The sequence below is a fragment of the Pinus tabuliformis genome, chromosome 9 (assembly GCF_031772625.1).
Source record: "Pinus tabuliformis cultivar Carrire ecotype Pingquan chromosome 9, CPIR1, whole genome shotgun sequence".
Classification (NCBI taxonomy): Eukaryota; Viridiplantae; Streptophyta; class Pinopsida; order Pinales; family Pinaceae; genus Pinus; species Pinus tabuliformis.
The window spans coordinates 1,045,689,635-1,045,699,774 of NC_142307.1; the positions used below are offsets into that span (position 1 = coordinate 1,045,689,635).

The 10,140-nt window shown below is 44.9% G+C and overlaps 1 pseudogene; it reads left to right on the forward strand.

The window, feature by feature from the left end:
• The first annotated feature begins 217 nt into the window (after nucleotides 1-217).
• LOC149152273 (18S ribosomal RNA) lies at nucleotides 218-2,030 on the forward strand (annotated as a pseudogene).
• Nucleotides 2,031-10,140: the final 8,110 nt, after the last annotated feature.

The window sequence follows — 10,140 nt, forward strand, 5'->3', positions numbered from 1 at the left end:
TCAAACTTTGGAGTGGGCTTGGTGCGTTGTGGCTTGGCATGTCTACCCATTTTTTCGCCATGTCCTTGGCATGTTGCATGTGCTTCCTTCTTGGGATGCAAGAGGTGCAAGGCATAAAAGTTTTACATGATATTTTGACACGTCTTTGACTTGATGGGTGTTCAGGTTGGCTCTTGGTAAGAGAGTGCCTGAAATTCCCTTTGAAGTGGGAGGGTGCTACCAGGTTGATCCTGCTAGTAGTCATATGCTTGTCTCAAAGATTAGGCCATGCATGTCTAAGTATGAACTAATTCAGACTGTGAAACTGCGGATGGCTCATTAAATCAGTTATAGTTTTTTTGATGGTACCATACTACTCGGATAATAGTAGTAATTCTAGAGCTAATACATGCACCAAGTCCTGAATCTTTGGAAGGGATGCATTTTTTAGATTAAAGGCTGGCGCGGGCTTGCTTGCTTCTCTAGTGAATCATGATAACTCGACGGATCGCACAACCCTTGTGCTGGCGATACTTCATTCAAGTTTCTTCCCTATCAACTTTCGATGGTAGGATAGAGGCCTACCATGGTGGTGATGGGTGATAGAGAATTAGAGTTCGATTATGGAGAGGGAGACTGAGAAATGGCTACCACATCCAAGGAAGGCAGCAAGCACGCAAATTACCCAATCCTGACATGGGGAGGTAGTGACAATAAATAACAATAATGTGCTCATCGATTCTGGTAATTGGAATGAGTACAATATAAATCCCTTAACGAGGATCCATTGGAGGGAAAGTCTGGTGCCAACAGCCGCGGTAATTCTAGCTCCAATAGTGTATATTTAAGTTGTTGCAGTTAAAAAGCTCGTAGTTGGATCTTGGGTTGTAAAGGTCAGTCCGCCTACTCGATGTGCACCTGCCCTTTCGTCCCTTTTTTTGGTGGTGTGCTCCTTTCCTTAATTGGCTGGGTCGCAGCTTCGATGCTATTACTTTGAAAAAATTAGATTGCTCAAAGTAAGCTTATGATCTGAATACATTAGCATGGAATAATGTGATAGGAGTCTAGTCCTACTATGTTGGACTTCGGGATCAGAGTAATGATTAATAGGGACTGTCGGGGGCATTCGTATTTCATTTTCAGAAGTGAAATTCTTGGATTTATGAAAGACGGACCACTTTGAAAGCATTTGCCAAGGATGTTTTCATTAATCAAGAATGAAATTTGGGGGCTCGAAGACGATCAGATACCATCCTAGTCTCAACCATAAACGATGCCGACCAGGGATCGATGGATGTTGCTCTAAGGACTCCTCCAACACCTTTTGATAAATCAAAGTGTTTGGGTTCCGGGGGGAGTATGGTCACAACACTGAAACTTAAAGGAATTGATAGAAGGGCACCCCCAGGAGTGGAGCCCGCAGCTTAACTTGACTCAACACGGGGAAACTTACCAGGTCCAGACATAGTAAGGATTGACATATTGAGAGCTCTTTCTTGATTCTATGGGTGGTGGTGCATGGCTGTTCTTAGTTGATGGAGTGATTTTTTTGGTTAATTCCGATAACGAACGAGACCTCAACCTGCTAACTTGCTACGTGGAGGTTCCCCTTCACGACCAGCTTCTTAGAGGGACTATGGCTATTTAGGCCATGAAAGTTTGAGGCAATAACAGGAATGTGATGCCCTTAGATGTTCTGGGCCACATGCATGCTACATTGATGCAGCCAACAAGTTTTTCTTCCTGGTTCGAGAGGATCAGGAAATCTTCTCAAATTGCATCGTGATGGGGATAAACCATTGCAATTATTGGTCTTCAATGAGGAATTCCTAGTAAGCATGTGTCATCAACTCATGTTGACTACGTCCCTGCCCTTTGTACACACCGATCTTCACTCCTACCGATTGAATGATCCGGTGAAGTGTTCAGATTGCGTCGACGATGGTGGTTTTCCGCCGTTTACGTCATGAGAAGTTCAATGAACCTTATCATTTAGAGGAAGGAGAAGTCGTAACAAGGTTACTGTAGGTGAACCTGTAGTAGGATAATTGATAGTAGGGGTTTTCTTTTTTGGTTTCGGCTGGTTTGGTTTCGATTGGAATGTGGGACTGTGTGGTGTGTCTCTAGGGGAGTGGGTTTGGTGTTCGGCGGTAACATTGTTGGCTGCTTGTCTTGAGGTAACACTTGTTTTTTCGTGTGTGCTTGCATGCCATGCTTGTGCTTGTCCCACCCATCCTTTGTTTTTCTTTCCCCCAATGTGTTTCTACAGGGGGTTCGGAAGCTTGTTTCTTGGGAGCCCTTTTGACGATCTGTTTGGCCGGGCATGGTTGCTGCAGTTGAGGTGCTTGGGAAATATGATGGATAAATTTAGACTCATTCGTAGCGGCGGTGCTCGGTATTTTGTTCATTGGAAGGCATGGGCCAAGGGTGCAGGCTTCCATAGTTGGTTCTCTCAAAAAGGCGACGGTGGTTGATGTGTTGCCTAGGTGAGATTTTTTGCTGGTGGTTGGGTCAAGGGAGTGGTCGCGTGCGCGCCTGGTACCTCAAACCTTCCATGAGGAGAAATTGTCAGGGTGGGGTCAGTATGGGATGGATGAAGAGCGATTCAACCCGTTGGGTTGGCCACCCTTGTCCCTCTCGACTGTTCCTTGACATGCCCTTGCGGAAGGGTTGGGTGTCCAGGTAATGAAAAACCCCTCCCTCGGTCTAGGCTCCATTAAGATTGCAATTTTCCCAACCAATGGGCATGAGGGTGGTAATCTTATCTTGTGCCTTTTCCATTGAGGGAATTCCTTGTCCTCTAATGAGCCACTCCCCTTCTAAGGGAAAAGGAAGTAGAGGGTTGTGTCTTTGTTCCTCCCATTGGATTATGGGTTTTTTTGTGGGACTTGGTCTGTTGTGGAGCTAAATCCTCTCTGCGGACAGAGGCGATCCCTACTAGCCTAGACCGGGTCTAGGAACAATCATACAATGCTATCACGCAAGTTCTTAATTGCAAATAAAGAGCGGATGGTGAGGACCTACTTGGATTCCAATGCTAATATTCGTAGAAGAGATGTTGCCCTTGTTCCTTTGCCTCGGCCGGTCACGATCCCCACGATCTCCGTGGTTGGACACCTGCACATGCAAAGAACAACACGAATAGAAGCATAAAATCTAGTAGATGCAATTATATATCAGTTAGAAAAGATATAACTCAACATAAAAAATAAGACAATGAGAGTGGAACCATAATGATAGTCATCTATTATTAATAAATAACAAAGAAGAATACAACCATTGTTCTGATGTCAAATCCTCCTTTAGCTAGGTAGTCAGCTACACAATTCTTGCAAAGATTGTTGGGATGAGGAACAAGCCCCTCTCTCTTTGGGTGACAAGAATCTCCTTACTTAGATTTGGCCTTATGGGTGCAAAGAAGGCTCTTGCAGCTTCAAACTCTCTATCACTATGCTGGAACTAGAACTACTGTAACTAGCTTGCTCAAGGCATAGAGGCAAGCTTTTATAGATAGAGAAGAAAGAGATAGGATCAACCACATTATTCATGGGATTGGCTTTATCACTTGGAAACTTCCATGAAAGGTGGCAAACCACTTTCCCTTCTATGGAGATTCGAAGCCAAACCATCCTAGATCAACATAGATTCAGTTGGTGAATGGGTTGAAGAGAACCTTCGGAAGCTTGTTGGTTAAAAACTTTACTCAATTCGGTTGGCGCGAGTGCGACTCTAGGACAGAGCGCCAATGGCGCGCCCTTTTTAGAGGATTTCCCTCATTGGCGCGGGCAGTAAACTGTGGACCCGCGCTAATGCAAAAAGTGCTGTTTTCATGGATATTTTGCAGGAGATGTCTTCAGGGCAAATGAAGTTCATACTTAGAGGAATATGATGCAAGTGGTTTCAGGTCATGTCACTTCTCACAGGTCCCGGAATGAGTCCTCCAGTGTGCGGGTGAGGGGGTAATAGGGACGGTGACAAACGGTGACAAATTGCTGTGTAACAGATGCCCCCTAAAGCATGAGGCCCAAGAAAGAGAGGGGTGAAATGATTTACAAGAACATGCGTGACTGAAAACACGGCCGTCTGAGAACCTGCGTAAAGAAGTACAACTGATAGCTCAAGTACATGATATATGCGGTATGGGCGCAACCATCCAGAAAAGAGTACATAATAATCTAGATCCAAGGTATGGGCACAACCATCCAGTGAGGATCGATATAGAGACTCAGGCATGGTCACAGCCATCTAGTGAATGAGTCATGTAATGAACATAATGATCCACAAATCGCAACCTAGATTCCAACAGACAAAGTCCAGGGTCTTGTGCCCCATCTCGACCCGAACAGAGTACAAGTTCAGGCATGCGAATACATGAGTTGAAGTCAAACATGCATGAACATCGTCTGATTACCAGTCAATGATGAAAAATATTAACAGACGTGAGAGGCACCACCAATAATGACAATGGCCCTCAAGGTACTAGAGGTACAATCTACGGCGTGAGAATAAATGAGTTGGCGTCGAACACTGGTAGAATCATTCAATTAGAGGCTAATGATGAAAACCTCTCGTTGAACACGAAGAACCTGCCATTGAGGCATGCAGGATCCAAGGCACCAGAAGGGAGTCTCTAGATCAGCTTCCTTGATAATGAGCTGAAGTCGACAGGAAGTGACCTTGATCAAAGGTGTGCCATAGTGTTTCCCACATCAGTGACACGAGACAGAGGAAGAATGTTGTGGTGAATCAAAATTATGTGAGGTATCAGAGGAGGTTATACTGCTGCAGAGGTCAACTTCTCTCAAACATATCGGCGACACGACAATGGAATTGGCAGTATTTGACATCAAAATGAGCAGAGGTCATGGTGACAAGGCAATGCGTAGATGAGAGGTCAAGTAGGATAACAAAAACCCACGGAGGCAAGTGTAAAAACAAGATGAGATGTTCCCACCCAGACACGAATGCAGACTAGTGCCATGTTCAAGAGCAACACACTGCCGACACGACAATAATTATGGGTCCATTTTCCCCACCTTTTTTGGCGAGTACCCTAGTTATTTTTGACAAGCTTGACGGGGATAGCATATGCTTGTGAGCGTCATTTCGACGGAACCCGATGTCATTAAGTTTTAACGAGTTTGACAAAGGAAGAACTCGACGTCTTTTCCTGTTTAGAGAGTCTGAAAAGACAGCAGAAAAGAGAACTCCAGGGGGGTCCTTTTTCGTAAAGTTGTGTCTCCTGAGCCCAAAAATGTATAAAGCAATGCTCGAAAGAGCCACCCGACCATTACGATTGAGGAGTACTTTTCATTTATAGTGACATCGATCTGAAAAAGTAGAAAAGTGATCAACATCACGTCGTTTCGTAACCATTAACGAACCGAAAACGACAAGGGTCCGATGATCTTTTCATTTTTACACGGTCGGAAAAGGGTTTAAAGACGACCGCCTCTTATTAACTTTTAACGAGTCAAGAGGGGTAACTCGGAAATCTTTTCACTTTTAACGAGTCAGAAAAGAGCTGAAAGATGACTCCACAGTGACTTTTTCGTGTATTTACCGAGTCCGAAAAAGTATAAAATACAACTCGCTTCACCATCAAAGTTGCAAAAAGGACCTGTCATAGCATCAAAAGCAAGCGTAAAATCCATTTTCGACCAAAAGTATATTAAAATACTCAAAAACCCACTTTGTAAACCTAATTACAAGTCAAAAAGTCTATAAATATGGTGAAAATGTAAAAAATAAAATTACTTTTACTTTTTACCTCTTGCATAGTAGTAGTGGTCCATTTGGGGTGCAAACTTCGAGCAGCAATTACCGCCAACCCAGGCAACCATTTGAGATTCCACTAGTTCCAGGTAAGAGGCGCTTCCTTTAGCTCCATTTCCATACTCTTTTTATGCATTTTGTTTCTTAATTGAGCCTCTGCAACAGGGATTTTAAAATTTAGGGTTGCGCCCCATTGGCGCGGGTATCAAGCATGGGTCCGCGCCAATGGGGTGATTTTCCCAAAGGTGCCGCGCCATTGGCGCGACCTAACTTTTTACTTAAATTTTCCCATCATTTTCGAAATTTGTCTGGTTTGTAAGCCTACCAGGGTTTCAATAATGATCTATTCATCCTTGTGGGTGCAGGAAACAAGCAAAAATGGTGGTGGAATGGAAAGAACGGGAGCATGATGCTGTAGATGCCTTGGCCATAGCGGATGAGGGATGTATGAACGCTCTGAGAGACTGTGGTCTCAAGAAATTCTTCCTAACCTCTTATGCGAGCTCAACCGGAGCTATTACAGTTCATAGTGGATGCTTGGGATGTTGATGACCAAGTATTTCGGTTACGGGATCAAACCTTAGAGCTGGATGTATCTGATGTGTACTTCATTACTGGGCTGTCATGGAGAGGAGCGAGCCCCATTTTGACCGGAAGCAGGCCTTCCGGAGAGAAAATAGGTGAAGTGAAGGCCCGAGTGTGTCCAGAGGCACAATTTGGGAAAAATAGTGCCAAGGTGGATATCGCCACCATCCATGATTTGGTTCTTAAGGTGATACTGTTCACCATCACACGTGCAGCTGGGGTACAGGCTTCCCATGAGGCAAGCAAGAATCATCTGTTACTGGCGACAGAATGTCTCAGCCCCACCATTTTTGACTGGGCTACAGCGGTGACTACAAATATCAAAAGGCAGCTTACAAAGTGTAAGCGCGGGGGAGTGAAACAGTTCGGGTATGGCTCGATTGTGGTGTCGTTCTATTTTTGATGTATGATCTTCTCTTTTTGATGTTTTTATGTATTTTCATTTTCATTTTTTGTCAATACATGCATGTTCTGATGACAGTTGTATGTATATGTAGATGTGGGCCCAGAGCGACCAGCCGGCTTGTCTCCTATAGCGCGGAGGGGCCAACCCGCTGCTGATCCTCAGGCAAGGGGTGCCGTGGGGGAAGAGCTGGTGCAGAATCTCAAGGGACTTACCCAAGGGATTCCAGGTTACACGAGATTGGTGGACGTGCCTTTTGCATACCAGAGGCACACAGTGGGGGTGCCGTCCCACATCCATCGTCTGTTGAGACGCTTGGTGTGCGCGGTGACGTGCTATCATGAGCACCACCACGATTAGACTTATAGGCTTTCTTCATGCATATTTTTTGAGGGACATGTTGTCCGAGGATGTATCAGGATGAACATGTATTATTTTTTGGACTTATGTAATGCACGCGGTGCAAAACTTTATGACACACATATTTATATACATATGCCTATGGTTTATTATTGTGCTTTTATGTGCTTACTTGTATAATGTTTTGATTATAAATTACGCAAATGTCTATCTAATACATGATTAGCCAATGCATTAGATAATGTGTTTAATCGTCTTGGAATATGCTGATATGTGATAAAATCAAAATTCCTTTCTAACAATTTAACACGTAAGTACAACCTTAAAATGTGACAGTCTCTGACGGAATATCGCCCATTGAGCTGATGGACGACAAGTTGAGAGTCTAGGTTAACAAGCAATGTACGAATACCGAGATTAATTGCCTCGGCTAATAATTCAATAACAACACTATATTTAGCAACATTGTTTGTAGTACAGCCTAAACACACACCTTGAAGATCTATCAACTCACCGTGAGGATCGTAGATCACCCACGCCACAGAGGACAAATTACGAGTGCTGCGGCAGGCACCATCAGCGAAACCAATGTAAGGTGCACCCGACATCTGCACAAGAAGCAAAAAGACACAATAAGGGACAATCATGCTTTCACACCAAACCGAAAACATGAAAACTCACACACACACACGCATGTACAAATCGAAGCGCATGAATCATGCATAGTACTTTTTCAAGTACAACCCATTGCGGGGCTTATCAAGAGGATTACCTTCATAGTCAACTAGCTCGTATGCTCCTTTTTGCAACACTCTCTTTACAATGTAAGGGCCTAGCCACATGGGCTCGAGTTTTCCTGCCCCCAGCTTGTCATTTGCTTGGTCGTATAGCAGGACTAGATCTCCCTCAACAAAAGAATGAGGATGAATGGTATGGTCAAAATGAGTTTTGACTCTCTTCTTTTGAGCTTCGATGGCTAGAGAGGCTAAGCGACGGGTCTCGTCTAACCGTTCTAGATAAAGAAGCCATTCCTCTGCCAGAGTCGTGTTGGGAAGCAACTCGACGGCTATTTTTAAAGAAGGAATTTCACATTCTATAGGAAGGGTAGCCTCCAGTCCGTAAACTAGTTGAAATGGAGTGAAACCGGTGGCATCCTTCACAGAGGTTCGGTAGGCCCATAAGGCGGGAAACAACATCAGATGCCAATTAGACTTATGCATGTCAACAGTGCGTTGAAGCATCGTAACCAAAATCTTGTTAACGGCTTCAACCTGGCCGTTAGACTGAGGATAGTACGGGGTTGAACTATCATGCCGTAAGCCTAGTTAGGTTGTCAGCTCGGTCATCATGTGATTACGGAATTCTTTCTGTGATATGTGACGATGGCCTGTGGAACTCCGAACCGCGAAATAACATGATTGAACAGAAACTGCGCCGCTGTATGACCGTCTTCATTCAATGTGGGCATCGCCTCGGCCCATTTTGTAAAGTAATCGAGGACAACGATGATAAACCCATGCCCCCCGTCCGAGCGAGGCTTACATGTTGTATAATCAATGCCCCATTTTGCAAAAGGGCCTACGGTCACTACAGGGTGCAGCGGGGCTGGTGGGGCGCGCATCTTCCACTTGTAAATCTGGCATGCATGACATGAGCGGACAGCAAGAATGCAATCCTTAAAAATGGATGGCCAGAAATAACTAGCACGAAGGATTTTTTGAGTTGTGGCATATCCGGACATGTGGCCACCACAGGTGCCAGAGTGGCAGTCGTTCAGGACTCTCTCAACTTCCTCGAGGGTAAGACATCAGTGGAGAACGGAGTCGAAGCCGATACGGTACAGGGTGTCCCCTATGATACGATAGGGTTGAGATTGATGGCGGATCCGCCGCTGAGCATCTTTGGATACAGCGGGGCGGAAAGAGGACATTTGTAAATAAACGATAATATCCCCATACCAAGGATCGAGGGTGCTGATCAGAAAAAGAGTTTGGTCCGGGATATGATCTTCTGAAGGAGAGGGTGCAGAAGGAGACGACAACGAACAGAGTAACTCAGCAAAGACCAGAGACTTCTTAGACTTGGCAGTAGTAAATTCCAAGTCAAACTCTTGGAGGATTATGATCCATTTTGAGTATTTGCCCCCCAGCACTTGACGTGACAAAATGTACGTCATCGGGTTGCAGTCAGAAATCACGGTCGTGGTGCGCAACAGGATATAATGCCAGAAACATTGGACGACATAAACAGCGGCCAATGCCAACTTCTCGACATAAGCGTATCGAGTTTCCGTATCCAGGAGGTTGCGGCTGAGATAATATATGAAATCCTCATTGCCATCATCATCGTCTTGCACGAGAACCATGCCGATAGTGGTATCGGCAGCGGCTAGATACAGAGTATAATCACGGTGGTAGTTCGGGGGTCGCAATAATGGAGCAGATACAAGGAGGTCCTTGAGTCGCTCGAAAGACTCCTGAGCGATAGCATCCCAATGGAAGGGTGTGTCTCGCTTCAACAACCGTGTGAAACCCTTGGCCACCTCGGCATAGTTCGGAATGAATCGTCTTAAGAAATTTGCTTTACCCTACAAACTCTGCATGATCCAGGTGGATGTTGGTGGCCACCCACCAACCCATTTGGACCCCCACAACTGTCTCTTTCAGTCTTTTTAGTTTCCTAAATTGTAGCACAGTTTACTATTTTTAGCAGTTTTTCGGGTCCTGAACTTCCGGAGCCGTTTTGAGACCCTAAACGACGTTTTTTTGGGATTCTGGGGCAACATGGGTCCATGGACCGATGTTGCCTCCCAAAGTGGTAGTACTCGGATAGATCTTTCTAACGAGCTATCGTGCGCGTCAAACGGAGATCGTATGCCAAAGTTACGACCCTGGGAAATTGATGTACCAATTTACCCAAACGGGGCCCACAATTTGGCGTTTCATCTTCTAGGGCTAGGTTTCGGGATGTGAAGGGTTTTCCATTGTTTCTCAACAATAAATAGGCCTTCGAGCCTCATTGTAATACAGTTTGAAACA